The sequence below is a fragment of the Anopheles arabiensis genome (assembly GCF_016920715.1).
Source record: "Anopheles arabiensis isolate DONGOLA chromosome X unlocalized genomic scaffold, AaraD3 X_pericentromeric_contig0001, whole genome shotgun sequence".
Classification (NCBI taxonomy): domain Eukaryota; kingdom Metazoa; phylum Arthropoda; class Insecta; order Diptera; family Culicidae; genus Anopheles; species Anopheles arabiensis.
Window position 1 is genome coordinate 145,001 of NW_024412079.1, and position 14,708 is coordinate 159,708.

Consider the following 14,708-nt stretch of genomic DNA (forward strand, 5'->3'; position numbering starts at 1 on the left):
TTTGAAGGGGTCCTGAGCCGTATTTGGCCAATCTGCAACCGTGCTTTTGCACCTTTCACTTTATTCAAATTCAAATAAATTAAAATTCTTTTACTCCTATCGTACTCCAGTCGGAGTCTTCTGGTTCAGCTTTCGCTGCTTCTACTGCAGCGCTGTGAATCTAGCGGGAGGCAACTTCCGCCTCGACCGCTGCCACTTGTTCAGCAGCGCTTAGGCCACCGTCTTCGACTACTGCTGCAGCCTCCTCCACCTGTTGCGATGTCTCACGAGACGGTCCGTCAGCGTGTTCCGCGATTGCTCGGCCGTCATCGTCATCGCTTCTTGCCCGGCTGGACACTCCGAGGAGCCGACGGTTTCGCCTCCTCTCCTAAACCGCGCTTGCCGTTCACGAAGCGCTGCACGTCGCTGAGCGGTGCGTGGTGAAGCCGGTGGGGTTGGGGGAAGTCCAGCTCGACGTTCTTCCCGCCGACGTGCTGTTGCTGCTCGCCGGTTGGCGTTTCGTCTCACGTTTCGGGCCCGTCGCACCTCGGCGCGTTGAGCCTCTAACTGAATCACGTCGTCGGTATGGTGCTCGATGACGTGAACCGCCAGTGCTGCCCGCTCCTCGTCCACGCTCGCTGCAGCTGGGCCGTTATCTGCTTAGCAGCTTCGCATATACGGCTCCAGCTCTCGGCATCGCGCAGCAAATGCCGCTGGAGGGTGTCAGGACAGACAGGGTCTGGACCCCCTCGCCTAGTAGCTCCTGACGTACCGCAGCGAATCGTGGACACTCGAAGAACGCGTGCTCCGCCGTTTCTGGGACGCCGACGCACAACTGGCAGTCTGGGGACGACGTGAATCCATTATGGCACAGGTAGTCACGGAAAAATCCGTGTCCGGACAGAACCTGCGCCAAATGAAAAGTCATGTCTCCATGTTTCCTAGACTGCCAGTCACCGACCGATGGGATGACACGGTGCGTCCACCGCGTGTGCCGGCTAGCATCCTGTTGCAGTGCGTCGGCATCCCATTCCTTCTGCCAGCAGTCGATGGTAAACTGCCTCTCAGTCGCCCGGATGTCCTCCTTCGTTGCAGCACGGTCTGGAGCAAGGAGTTGTTGATGGACCCGGGCATCCTCGTTGATGAGGTGGCATATCGGTACGAGTCCAGCGAGCAGGGTGGCCGTCTCATACCTGACGGTACGGAATGCCCGTGCCACCCTGATGGCGGCTCTTCGCTGTACTCGTTGCAGCATCCGTCGGCACTCACGCACCCGAGTTGCCTCCGCCCAGACGGGAGCAGCATACCGCAACACCGATTCTGCCACATACGCCAGCAGCCTTGACTTGGCCGTCCTGGGGCCGCTGTGGTTTGCATGAGGCGCGTTACAGCTGCCACCACGCGCGACGCCTTTTCCGTGACGTTGGTGACATGGTCTCGCCATTTCAGGTGATCTTGGAGCTGCACGCCCAAGTACCTGATGCTCCTAGACGACTTGATTTCCACGTCACCAACGCGAAATGTCACCTGCGGTGGAGTCTTCTTACTCGAAATCAGGACGGCTTCAGTCTTGGCTGGGGCCAACTCCAGACCGTGCTGTTGCATCCAACGTTGGACCTGGTCAACGGCCTCCTCTGCTCTCGCGCGAACCTCGTCGGTGGTGGTAGCAGGAACCAGCAGCGCCAAGTCATCCGCGTAACCGATGATTTCGACGTCGGGAGGAAGCGGCACATACAGCACCGTCATACATTATGTTCCACAAAGTGGGGCCCAGAATGGACCCCTGTGGAACACCGGCAGTAACATGCCGTACGACGGGGCCTTCGCTCGTGTCGAAGTATAGCATGCGATCTTCGAAGTAGCTCCGAAGCATCCGTTGGAGGCCGGTTGGGACACCTTTGCCTGAAGGGCGCTGGCAATGGATTGCCAGCTGGCCGTGTTGAACGCGTTCTTCACGTCCAACGCCACAACAAGCAAGAATCGGTTATCCCGGCCGTTCGTTCGCCCAAACGACATGGCGGTGCGGCCGGCCTCAACAACGCGCTGAATGGCGCTCACTGTCGATCGTCCTCGACGAAATCCGAACTGCCGGTCCGACAGTCGGGGTGAAGACGGCTCCTCGAGATGGTCGTTGAGGCGGTTCAGTATGAGGCGCTCAATACCTTCCCCAGAGCGTCGAGCATGCAAAGGGTCGGTACGAACTGCTCTCCCGGAGGCTTCCCTGCTTCGGCAGCAACACCAGTCTTTGCCTCTTCCACTGTGCCGGGAACGTAGCGCGGTTGAGGCAATCCTGGTACAGGACCCGGAAGACCTCCGGGAACATGGTGATTGCCGTCTTCACCGCCGCATTCGGGATGCCATCGAGCCCTGGTGCTTTGCGGCTCGCCATCTGACTCGCGATTAGCAGCAGCTCGTCGTCAGTAACAGGTGCTACACCCGCCGCAGTTGTTGCTCCTCGTCGTTTCCCGCGTTGCTCTGCTGCGACCAGTCACAGGGCGGATGCTCAGGGAAGAGGTCGGACACAATGCGTTCGAGGACGACCCGGTCCGCTTCTGAAGGCGTCCGACTGCCCCGGAGCCGGGACATGACGACCCGATATCCTGCCCCGAACGCATTCTCTTCTGCAATTTCGATCAGCTCCTGGAACAAGTTCCGCTTGCTAGCTCGAATTGCTCGACTGAAACTCCGCCCTTGCTGTCCTGTGCTCAGCTGCTGCTATGCTGCGCTCCTCCAAATCAGCCGTCCGCAGCATCCGGTCACGGGCAACCTCGCAGTTGTTCCTCAGGCGAGCCAGGAGGAGACCACCAAAATGTGTTACGATGCGGGTCTTGGTGCAGTCGGGTAACCCGCTGCATTGTCTCATCGCAGGCCTTCAACATGGCTGCGATCATACCCTCCTGGGTCGATGCGCGTTGGACAAAGTCCGCAGCGAACAGCGCCTCGAGGAATGATGTAGCAGAAAACTGCGAGGTCTTCCATCTACGGCCAGCGTGACGCACACGCCTCTGGCTAGCGGAAGCACCCTGCCGCGACGACGGTTGCCGCTGATGTTGCTGCTGCTGCTGTTGCGATGGCTGCTGCTGCTGCTGCTGCTGCTGAAGTGACTGCTGCTGCTGCGCGAGGACTGTGCGCTAGCTGCTGCTGGTCCTGCAGTTGCTCGGGCGATGCTGGTGTTCCTCCCACGGTGTAGAGGACATAGCGGTGGTCTGATGCGGTGTAGCGTGTACTCACGATCCACGTATCTGGGCGAGCAATCGACGAGCTTGCGAACGCCAAGTCAATTATGCTCGGGAGAGCCACCCCGTTGCCGTCGAACGTGAATTCTCGACCTTGGTTTATCACGCTCAAGCCAAGCTGCTCCACCATAGCGTGCAGCTCTTCCCCGCGGTTGCAAGTCCTCGGATTGCCCCTCCTCATGTCTGGCGTTAAAATCGCCGGCGACGACGACTTGAGGGTGGGAGAAGGCTCGAGTTCTATGGCTTCAATGAAGCGCTCGAACTCGGCGAGGCTGAGGCTTGGTGGAGCATAGCAGCTTATGAAGGTCACTCCGCCAATCTGCGCTGCTACCAGCCCCGAGCTTCGCTGCACCACACGCGCTGAATTGGTAGCTCACCGACAGCTACCACCGCTACCGTCCGGCAGCTGCTGAATGCCCACCGGCCGTTATTCTCTGGTGGACGCAGAACATCAGAGAGGATGAGCACGTCTGCTTTCTCCTCTCTGGCAGCTTGTAGCACCAGATTCTGGGCATCACGGCCATGGCCCAGATTCGCCTGCAAGACTTTTAGGACCGGAAGCATCGCTGAGCCGAACGAGCACATTCGCTGTGTCCTATGTGGTGAGCGCCACCACACAGTGCACACTTCGCCTCATTTGGCGGGATCGTGCTTTGTGTCCGTCTAGTCCGCAACGGATGCACATATTCTGCCGATCTGCAGTGGAACGGCAGTTCGACGCAATGTGGCCCATCTCCAGACAGCGGAAGCATCGCTGACGCTCTGGAGAGGTTAGTGAGCTGCACGTACCTTGCTAACGCAGTCGCACAGGAATAGTTTGGCTCCTTCCAACTGACGAGCTGATTTCGCTGGTAGCCGGATTCGTGCTCGCTTCGACCCATCTGGAAGTTCCCAAATGCTGGTGGAAACTACTCCAGCACTTGCGCCAATCTTCTCATCGAGGGCAGCAATGATGTCCTCCTCCGCAGCGAGGGATCGATGTCGGATACGAGCAGCTCACCCATTTCGGTGACAAGCCGACTTACGCCTGCGTCACCGATAATCTTGCGGACGCCATCAAGCATAAGTGGGGCATTTGCCGTCTTGCTTAGTTCCATGCGTAGCAGTCTGGCATGGGTTCGGCGACCCTGCTTGATATGCCCTTTCATGACACAGTAGGCCGGGTCGAGACGGATGGCTTTGCGCACCTTGTCGTAAATGCCATCCCAGGTTTCGCCTTCGCTGGGTGACACCTCGATGATGTCAGGCCTCGGCTTTCGCTTACGCTGTAGCTGCTGCTGCTGCTGCATACGCTCCTGCTGTTGCTGCTGCGAGCCAGCGACCGCCTGTCGCTGTGGCTGACGTTGCTGCTGCTGCTGTTGATGCTGCGCGATACCGACTGCCTGTCGCTGTAGCTGACGCTGCTGCTGCTGCTGTTGCGGCTGCTGCTGGGAGCGTGGCTTACCCGTAGCTTTGCCGCGATATCTACGCACGACCTCGCTGTAGGTCAACTCCGGCACGACGTCTCCGCGGACGGCAGTCGATGCCTCGTTACGCGGCGGCATGATTGCACGCGACGTCGACGCGCGGGGCTGCTCCTGCTCTTGCTGGTTCCGCTGCTGCTGTTGTTGTTGCTGCTGCGGCTGCGCGAGGATCGGCGTGGCAACGGAGTTGGAGGTTGACGCGAGCTAGCTGACGGTTGTCCGCCGGCAACCTTTGCTGCCAGTAAGACAGGGATAACTGGCTTGTGGCCGCCAAGCGTTCATAGCGACGTGGCTTTTTGATCCTTCGATGTCGGCTCTTCCTATCATTGTGAAGCAAAATTCACCAAGCGTAGGATTGTTCACCCTTTCAAGGGAACGTGAGCTGGGTTTAGACCGTCGTGAGACAGGTTAGTTTTACCCTACTGGTGTGTGCTTATAGTCGCTATCTTAACGGAATTCCTGTGCAGTACGAGAGGAACCACAGGTACGGACCACTGGCTCAATACTAGTCCGACCGGACTTTGGTATGACGCTACGTCCGCTGGATTATGCCTGAACGCCTCTAAGGTCGTAGCCAATCCGAGCTGATAGCGCTTCTCAAACCCATTAGGTGTTCGGAAGCTAGCGGGCCTAACAACCCTCTGAGATCCGTTGGAGTCTGCGTCTGCAGCCCGGCGTCTCATCCCGCTATACCTAGGCCGCAATGAGTGGAGTTCGCTGCACGTGTTAGTACCGTAACTGGGAACGCCGTTGGCTTGAGCTCTGCCCAACGTGGATATACCTAGTTTCGACACCTATCAACCGCCCGCAAACGACGGGACTTCAGGCTGGGAGCTGCGAGTTGTAGAGATGCGTTCGCATCGATCCTCTCAGGCGACCCATGCTTGGTGGTTTGTCCGTGTGCCCCTTCCTCGATGTGCGCAAGCTCGTCTTGGTCTGGGGACCACGTCGACACAGGGGATACTCTTGTGAGAGCATGAGTGTACTAAGTTGAGTGTAGCAAGGGAACGCGTGCCCCTTCCTCGTTGGCGTAACTAACCATCTTGGTCTGGGGACCGTGGTACCGTGCTCTGGTGAAGCTTGGTGCGTGCTCCTTCCTTGTCAGACGAGTGACTTGACCTGGTCTGGAGACCGTTCCTTTATACTAGTGGACAAGAGTTGGCTACTTCCGTGTCAGACGAGTGACTTGACATAGGATGGAGAAGGACACTTAACACTAATGAGCTTGTCGGCGTGCCTCGTTCTCGACTTGATTGTCTTGATGTGAGGACCGTGCGGACCACACCAGTAAGCTTACACATGCTCGTTACAAGTTGTATAAGTTGACCCGTTTGGCCCGGTTGCCTTGCACATGATGGTGTTGACCATGTTCGGTTAACAGGTCGTGTGTCGAGGTGGTCGGCCTTGGTAGTAGGATGTCTTGTGCATGTGACGTGTTGACCTGGTTTGGTCGGTGTGTCGTCGTGTACGAGATGACCTACTTACCCGTCAGTTTTCCAAGTTGTATCATGTGTTGACTTAGTTGACGTGTCATGTGCTTGGATGATTAGCGTACGGGTCATGTATGGTGCGCTTGCTTCAGTTGAAGGGATGTACTAGTACAGTTGTGTTAATTGTTTATTTCACGATCTGGTCTTTTGGCTGGATCGTGAAAAAACGCTAAGTCCCAAATCCTGAACTCGAGAAGAAAGCGCCAATGACAACGTTTTTGACTGGAGCTCCTAGCATTCGGCTTTTTCTACTTTGAAGGGATGTACTGTTGTATGAATTGTTTATTCACGAACTGGTCGTTTGATTGGATCGTGAAAAAATCGCTCAGTCCCAAATCCTGAACTCGACAGGAAAGCGCTGATTGCAAACATTTTGACTGGAAGTCCCTTGAAAATGGCGTTTTCGTTATTGGCATTATGTGGCACGTTTATTGTGGCTAGAACATTAATTATTCACCAAATGGCACCAAAGCTTGGCAAAAGTCGCGAAACACTCCTATCTCGACGCACCAGCAATCGCAACTTGATGCAAAATAAATTGCACGAGCTAATGATACTTGTACCATGCACAGTACACCGTACCAAAATATACCCCTGAAAGTGTGCAATTTGGTGCTACCCTAGGGAATATGTATGGGGAAGCCTAGCTACGTGTGTCGCACGTTCCAAGTTGCATGGACGTCGAACAGAGGCATGCAAAAGCACCTATCTAGGGAATTACTCTACGTTCTAGTAGCAAGTGCGATTTTCCAGTCCAGCACGGCAGTACGCCTGCACGCATACACTCCATGTACCAGAAATGTACCAACCTAGGCGTTGCTCAGTAGCTTTTAGCGGCACATAGAAAAAGTATTCGAGTTCAGATTTTTGGGACTTAGCGTATTTTTAAAACTAATAACGAAAATTAAATTTTAAATCGGTAAACGGCTAGGAGTTGCTCAGTAGCTTTTGGCGGCACATAGAAAAAGTATTCGAGTTCAGATTTTTGGGACTTAGCGTATTTTTAAAACTAATAACGAAAATTAAATTTTAAATCGGTAAACGGCTAGGAGTTGCTCAGTAGCTTTTGCGCAACGTGGCAAAAGTATTCGAGTTCAGATTTCTTGGACGTAGCGTATTTTTCAATCATAATAAACCGAATCAAACATAACAATGATGAAACTTACACCATGTCCCAAGGTTGTGCACAAAACGTAACGATAAAGTGCTGGCGAAGTTAGAGGTGCACCAAAATTGTGTACCGATCAGGGAAAGTACTCTACGTTCCTATGATTTGGGTGAAAAGTGTTGATTAACTGCTGGTAAGAATAGACAGTTGCTTATCATACACATCGCAAACGAACACCCCTTAGTGAGCATTAGCAAAAGTCAATGGCACAAAGCAATTGCAATACAAACTGATCAAGTACATTAAAGAACGCTAAGTACCAGGACTTCTTTCCAAGAATGGTGTCCGCGACGGGAGGGCAAGCGTCCTTCCCAGGTTTTCCTAGTAAACCTTGTATGGTAAACATACCCAAGCGTGTCTGTAAGCACGCAACGAAAGTCACGAACGGGCACATACCTAGGGAATGTACTCTACGTACTTGGACTTTTGTCCAAGAATGGTGTCCGCGACGGTCGGGCACTGCGACGCAATAACCAAATCCTAGGATTGTAACTTTAGTGTGCACAAACATAAACATTAACGCGTTCGCTCGGGCTGCGCCGTCCGTGTTGAACACAAATGTGGGTGATTATATGCGTGGAGGGACAAAAACATACGAGGAGGAGACAGTTTTCTACACGATGTGCACAGAGCTCATTTCGTCGTCCCGGGCGAATGGAAAAACACAAACATCGCGAGTATCGTTCTAGGTTTCTGTCTATAAAGGGCAGGCCAAAAGGTGACCGGTTGAGATAAGCATTTTAAGCATACAAACACTTTATTGGAACTTTTGATACAAAAACAAGGTACGTACATGTAGGTTGTACCAACATGGACATCTATGAACGCGTACGCTCGGGCTGCGCCCTCCGTCTTGTACTTTCCTGATCGGTACACAGTTTTGGTGCACTGCTATTCCGACCGGCAACTTGTACCAACATATACATCCATGAACGCGTAAGTAGTGTACTTTCCCTGATCGGTACACACTGTTGGTGCACGGCATAAGAAAAGAGCTAAAATGGTCAAACTCAATCCATTTCAACAATAGATAGTCGATAGTAGCTGTGCCGATGAAGTAGGGCACGATGCAAGTTAATGTTGTTTAATGAATAACATGTCCGCCATACATTTCAGTACAAATTTGCTCGGTCAGACCTACAAAGTGCTATATCTCGAATACGAGGCGTCGGACTGGGGGTTGTAGAACAATTTTAAGTTCGTCTAATGATTCTACATCCGATTCTGGATAGCGGTTTTTGACCACTTTTCAATATTTTGTGACACCCCGAACCTAGGGGCAGCTCCTAGCTTTTTCAAAAATGTGCACCGAACGGGCCGGAGAGCTCGTGTGGCTCAAAACATGTTTTTCGCTAAAACACCTCAAAACGTGTAAGGAACGCACCCTAGCTCTTGTTTTTGAAAAGTTATGGCCATTTAAAGTGAGGTGGTTTTTGCTTCAAAATAGCAATTTCACCCGTCCCTATGGCCATGCTTTAAATTTTCACGAAAATGCCAGGTCAGACCTAGGGCGGGCCATATCTTGAATACTAAACGTCGCAGACATTGGTCGTGGAACAATTTTAAGTTCGTCTAATGATTCTACATCCGATTCTGGATAGCGGTTTTTGACCACTTTTCAATATTTTGTGACACCCCGAACCTAGGGGCAGCTCCTAGCTTTTTTCAAAAATGTGCACCGAACGGGCCGGAGAGCTCGTGTGGCTCAAAACATGTTTTTCGCTAAAACACCTCAAAACGTGTAAGGAACGCACCCTAGCTCTTGTTTTTCAAAAGTTATGGCCATTTAAAGTCAGACGGGTTTTGCTTCAAAATAGCTATTTTACCCGTCCCTATGGCCATGCTTTAAATTTTCACGAAAATGCCAGGTCAGACCTAGGGCGGGCCATATCTTGAATACTAAACGTCGCAGACATTGGTCGTAGAACAATTTTAAGTTCGTCTAATGATTCTACATCCGATTCTGGATAGCGGTTTTTGACCACTTTTCAATATTTTGTGACACCCCGAACCTAGGGGCAGCTCCTAGCTTTTTTCAAAAATGTGCACCGAACGGGCCGGAGAGCTCGTGTGGCTCAAAACATGTTTTTCGCTAAAACACCTCAAAACGTGTAAGGAACGCACCCTAGCTCTTGTTTTTCAAAAGTTATGGCCATTTAAAGTCAGACGGGTTTTTGCTTCAAAATAGCTATTTTACCCGTCCCTATGGCCATGCTTTAAATTTTCACGAAAATGCCAGGTCAGACCTAGGGCGGGCCATATCTTGAATACTAAACGTCGCAGACATTGGTCGTAGAACAATTTTAAGTTCGTCTAATGATTCTACATCCGATTCTGGATAGCGGTTTTTGACCACTTTTCAATATTTTGTGACACCCCGAACCTAGGGGCAGCTCCTAGCTTTTTCAAAAATGTGCACCGAACGGGCCGGAGAGCTCGTGTGGCTCAAAACATGTTTTTCGCTAAAACACCTCAAAACGTGTAAGGAACGCACCCTAGCTCTTGTTTTTCAAAAGTTATGGCCATTTAAAGTGAGGTGGTTTTTGCTTCAAAATAGCAATTTCACCCGTCCCTATGGCCATGCTTTAAATTTTCACGAAAATGCCAGGTCAGACCTAGGGCGGGCCATATCTTGAATACTAAACGTCGCAGACATTGGTCGTGGAACAATTTTAAGTTCGTCTAATGATTCTACATCCGATTCTGGATAGCGGTTTTTTGACCACTTTTCAATATTTTGTGACACCCCGAACCTAGGGGCAGCTCCTAGCTTTTTTCAAAAATGTGCACCGAACGGGCCGGAGAGCTCGTGTGGCTCAAAACATGTTTTTCGCTAAAACACCTCAAAACGTGTAAGGAACGCACCCTAGCTCTTGTTTTTGAAAAGTTATGGCCATTTAAAGTGAGGTGGTTTTTGCTTCAAAATAGCAATTTCACCCGTCCCTATGGCCATGCTTTAAATTTTCACGAAAATGCCAGGTCAGACCTAGGGCGGGCCATATCTTGAATACTAAACGTCGCAGACATTGGTCGTGGAACAATTTTAAGTTCGTCTAATGATTCTACATCCGATTCTGGATAGCGGTTTTTTGACCACTTTTCAATATTTTGTGACACCCCGAACCTAGGGGCAGCTCCTAGCTTTTTTCAAAAATGTGCACCGAACGGGCCGGAGAGCTCGTGTGGCTCAAAACATGTTTTTCGCTAAAACACCTCAAAACGTGTAAGGAACGCACCCTAGCTCTTGTTTTTCAAAAGTTATGGCCATTTAAAGTCAGACGGGTTTTTGCTTCAAAATAGCTATTTTACCCGTCCCTATGGCCATGCTTTAAATTTTCACGAAAATGCCAGGTCAGACCTAGGGCGGGCCATATCTTGAATACTAAACGTCGCAGACATTGGTCGTGGAACAATTTTAAGTTCGTCTAATGATTCTACATCCGATTCTGGATAGCGGTTTTTTGACCACTTTTCAATATTTTGTGACACCCCGAACCTAGGGGCAGCTCCTAGCTTTTTTCAAAAATGTGCACCGAACGGGCCGGAGAGCTCGTGTGGCTCAAAACATGTTTTTCGCTAAAACACCTCAAAACGTGTAAAGAACGCACCCTAGCTCTTGTTTTTGAAAAGTTATGGCCATTTAAAGTGAGGTGGTTTTTGCTTCAAAATAGCAATTTCACCCGTCCCTATGGCCATGCTTTAAATTTTCACGAAAATGCCAGGTCAGACCTAGGGCGGGCCATATCTTGAATACTAAACGTCGCAGACATTGGTCGTGGAACAATTTTAAGTTCGTCTAATGATTCTACATCCGATTCTGGATAGCGGTTTTTGACCACTTTTCAATATTTTGTGACACCCCGAACCTAGGGGCAGCTCCTAGCTTTTTCAAAAATGTGCACCGAACGGGCCGGAGAGCTCGTGTGGCTCAAAACATGTTTTTCGCTAAAACACCTCAAAACGTGTAAGGAACGCACCCTAGCTCTTGTTTTTGAAAAGTTATGGCCATTTAAAGTGAGGTGGTTTTTGCTTCAAAATAGCAATTTCACCCGTCCCTATGGCCATGCTTTAAATTTTCACGAAAATGCCAGGTCAGACCTAGGGCGGGCCATATCTTGAATACTAAACGTCGCAGACATTGGTCGTGGAACAATTTTAAGTTCGTCTAATGATTCTACATCCGATTCTGGATAGCGGTTTTTGACCACTTTTCAATATTTTGTGACACCCCGAACCTAGGGGCAGCTCCTAGCTTTTTCAAAAATGTGCACCGAACGGGCCGGAGAGCTCGTGTGGCTCAAAACATGTTTTTCGCTAAAACACCTCAAAACGTGTAAGGAACGCACCCTAGCTCTTGTTTTTCAAAAGTTATGGCCATTTAAAGTCAGACGGGTTTTTGCTTCAAAATAGCTATTTTACCCGTCCCTATGGCCATGCTTTAAATTTTCACGAAAATGCCAGGTCAGACCTAGGGCGGGCCATATCTTGAATACTAAACGTCGCAGACATTGGTCGTAGAACAATTTTAAGTTCGTCTAATGATTCTACATCCGATTCTGGATAGCGGTTTTTGACCACTTTTCAATATTTTGTGACACCCCGAACCTAGGGGCAGCTCCTAGCTTTTTTCAAAAATGTGCACCGAACGGGCCGGAGAGCTCGTGTGGCTCAAAACATGTTTTTCGCTAAAACACCTCAAAACGTGTAAGGAACGCACCCTAGCTCTTGTTTTTCAAAAGTTATGGCCATTTAAAGTCAGACGGGTTTTGCTTCAAAATAGCTATTTTACCCGTCCCTATGGCCATGCTTTAAATTTTCACGAAAATGCCAGGTCAGACCTAGGGCGGGCCATATCTTGAATACTAAACGTCGCAGACATTGGTCGTAGAACAATTTTAAGTTCGTCTAATGATTCTACATCCGATTCTGGATAGCGGTTTTTGACCACTTTTCAATATTTTGTGACACCCCGAACCTAGGGGCAGCTCCTAGCTTTTTCAAAAATGTGCACCGAACGGGCCGGAGAGCTCGTGTGGCTCAAAACATGTTTTTCGCTAAAACACCTCAAAACGTGTAAGGAACGCACCCTAGCTCTTGTTTTTCAAAAGTTATGGCCATTTAAAGTCAGACGGGTTTTTGCTTCAAAATAGCTATTTTACCCGTCCCTATGGCCATGCTTTAAATTTTCACGAAAATGCCAGGTCAGACCTAGGGCGGGCCATATCTTGAATACTAAACGTCGCAGACATTGGTCGTGGAACAATTTTAAGTTCGTCTAATGATTCTACATCCGATTCTGGATAGCGGTTTTTTGACCACTTTTCAATATTTTGTGACACCCCGAACCTAGGGGCAGCTCCTAGCTTTTTTCAAAAATGTGCACCGAACGGGCCGGAGAGCTCGTGTGGCTCAAAACATGTTTTTCGCTAAAACACCTCAAAACGTGTAAAGAACGCACCCTAGCTCTTGTTTTTGAAAAGTTATGGCCATTTAAAGTGAGGTGGTTTTTGCTTCAAAATAGCAATTTCACCCGTCCCTATGGCCATGCTTTAAATTTTCACGAAAATGCCAGGTCAGACCTAGGGCGGGCCATATCTTGAATACTAAACGTCGCAGACATTGGTCGTGGAACAATTTTAAGTTCGTCTAATGATTCTACATCCGATTCTGGATAGCGGTTTTTGACCACTTTTCAATATTTTGTGACACCCCGAACCTAGGGGCAGCTCCTAGCTTTTTCAAAAATGTGCACCGAACGGGCCGGAGAGCTCGTGTGGCTCAAAACATGTTTTTCGCTAAAACACCTCAAAACGTGTAAGGAACGCACCCTAGCTCTTGTTTTTGAAAAGTTATGGCCATTTAAAGTGAGGTGGTTTTTGCTTCAAAATAGCAATTTCACCCGTCCCTATGGCCATGCTTTAAATTTTCACGAAAATGCCAGGTCAGACCTAGGGCGGGCCATATCTTGAATACTAAACGTCGCAGACATTGGTCGTGGAACAATTTTAAGTTCGTCTAATGATTCTACATCCGATTCTGGATAGCGGTTTTTGACCACTTTTCAATATTTTGTGACACCCCGAACCTAGGGGCAGCTCCTAGCTTTTTTCAAAAATGTGCACCGAACGGGCCGGAGAGCTCGTGTGGCTCAAAACATGTTTTTCGCTAAAACACCTCAAAACGTGTAAGGAACGCACCCTAGCTCTTGTTTTTCAAAAGTTATGGCCATTTAAAGTCAGACGGGTTTTGCTTCAAAATAGCTATTTTACCCGTCCCTATGGCCATGCTTTAAATTTTCACGAAAATGCCAGGTCAGACCTAGGGCGGGCCATATCTTGAATACTAAACGTCGCAGACATTGGTCGTAGAACAATTTTAAGTTCGTCTAATGATTCTACATCCGATTCTGGATAGCGGTTTTTGACCACTTTTCAATATTTTGTGACACCCCGAACCTAGGGGCAGCTCCTAGCTTTTTCAAAAATGTGCACCGAACGGGCCGGAGAGCTCGTGTGGCTCAAAACATGTTTTTCGCTAAAACACCTCAAAACGTGTAAGGAACGCACCCTAGCTCTTGTTTTTCAAAAGTTATGGCCATTTAAAGTCAGACGGGTTTTTGCTTCAAAATAGCTATTTTACCCGTCCCTATGGCCATGCTTTAAATTTTCACGAAAATGCCAGGTCAGACCTAGGGCGGGCCATATCTTGAATACTAAACGTCGCAGACATTGGTCGTGGAACAATTTTAAGTTCGTCTAATGATTCTACATCCGATTCTGGATAGCGGTTTTTGACCACTTTTCAATATTTTGTGACACCCCGAACCTAGGGGCAGCTCCTAGCTTTTTCAAAAATGTGCACCGAACGGGCCGGAGAGCTCGTGTGGCTCAAAACATGTTTTTCGCTAAAACACCTCAAAACGTGTAAAGAACGCACCCTAGCTCTTGTTTTTGAAAAGTTATGGCCATTTAAAGTGAGGTGGTTTTTGCTTCAAAATAGCAATTTCACCCGTCCCTATGGCCATGCTTTAAATTTTCACGAAAATGCCAGGTCAGACCTAGGGCGGGCCATATCTTGAATACTAAACGTCGCAGACATTGGTCGTGGAACAATTTTAAGTTCGTCTAATGATTCTACATCCGATTCTGGATAGCGGTTTTTTGACCACTTTTCAATATTTTGTGACACCCCGAACCTAGGGGCAGCTCCTAGCTTTTTTCAAAAATGTGCACCGAACGGGCCGGAGAGCTCGTGTGGCTCAAAACATGTTTTTCGCTAAAACACCTCAAAACGTGTAAGGAACGCACCCTAGCTCTTGTTTTTGAAAAGTTATGGCCATTTAAAGTGAGGTGGTTTTTGCTTCAAAATAGCA

The 14,708-nt window shown here is 49.5% G+C and overlaps 1 pseudogene; it reads left to right on the plus strand.

Annotated features, from left to right (window-relative positions):
• The window catches only part of LOC120907029, a 9,090-nt pseudogene extending 3,515 nt beyond the window's left edge, over positions 1–5,575 (plus strand).
• Positions 5,576–14,708: the final 9,133 nt, after the last annotated feature.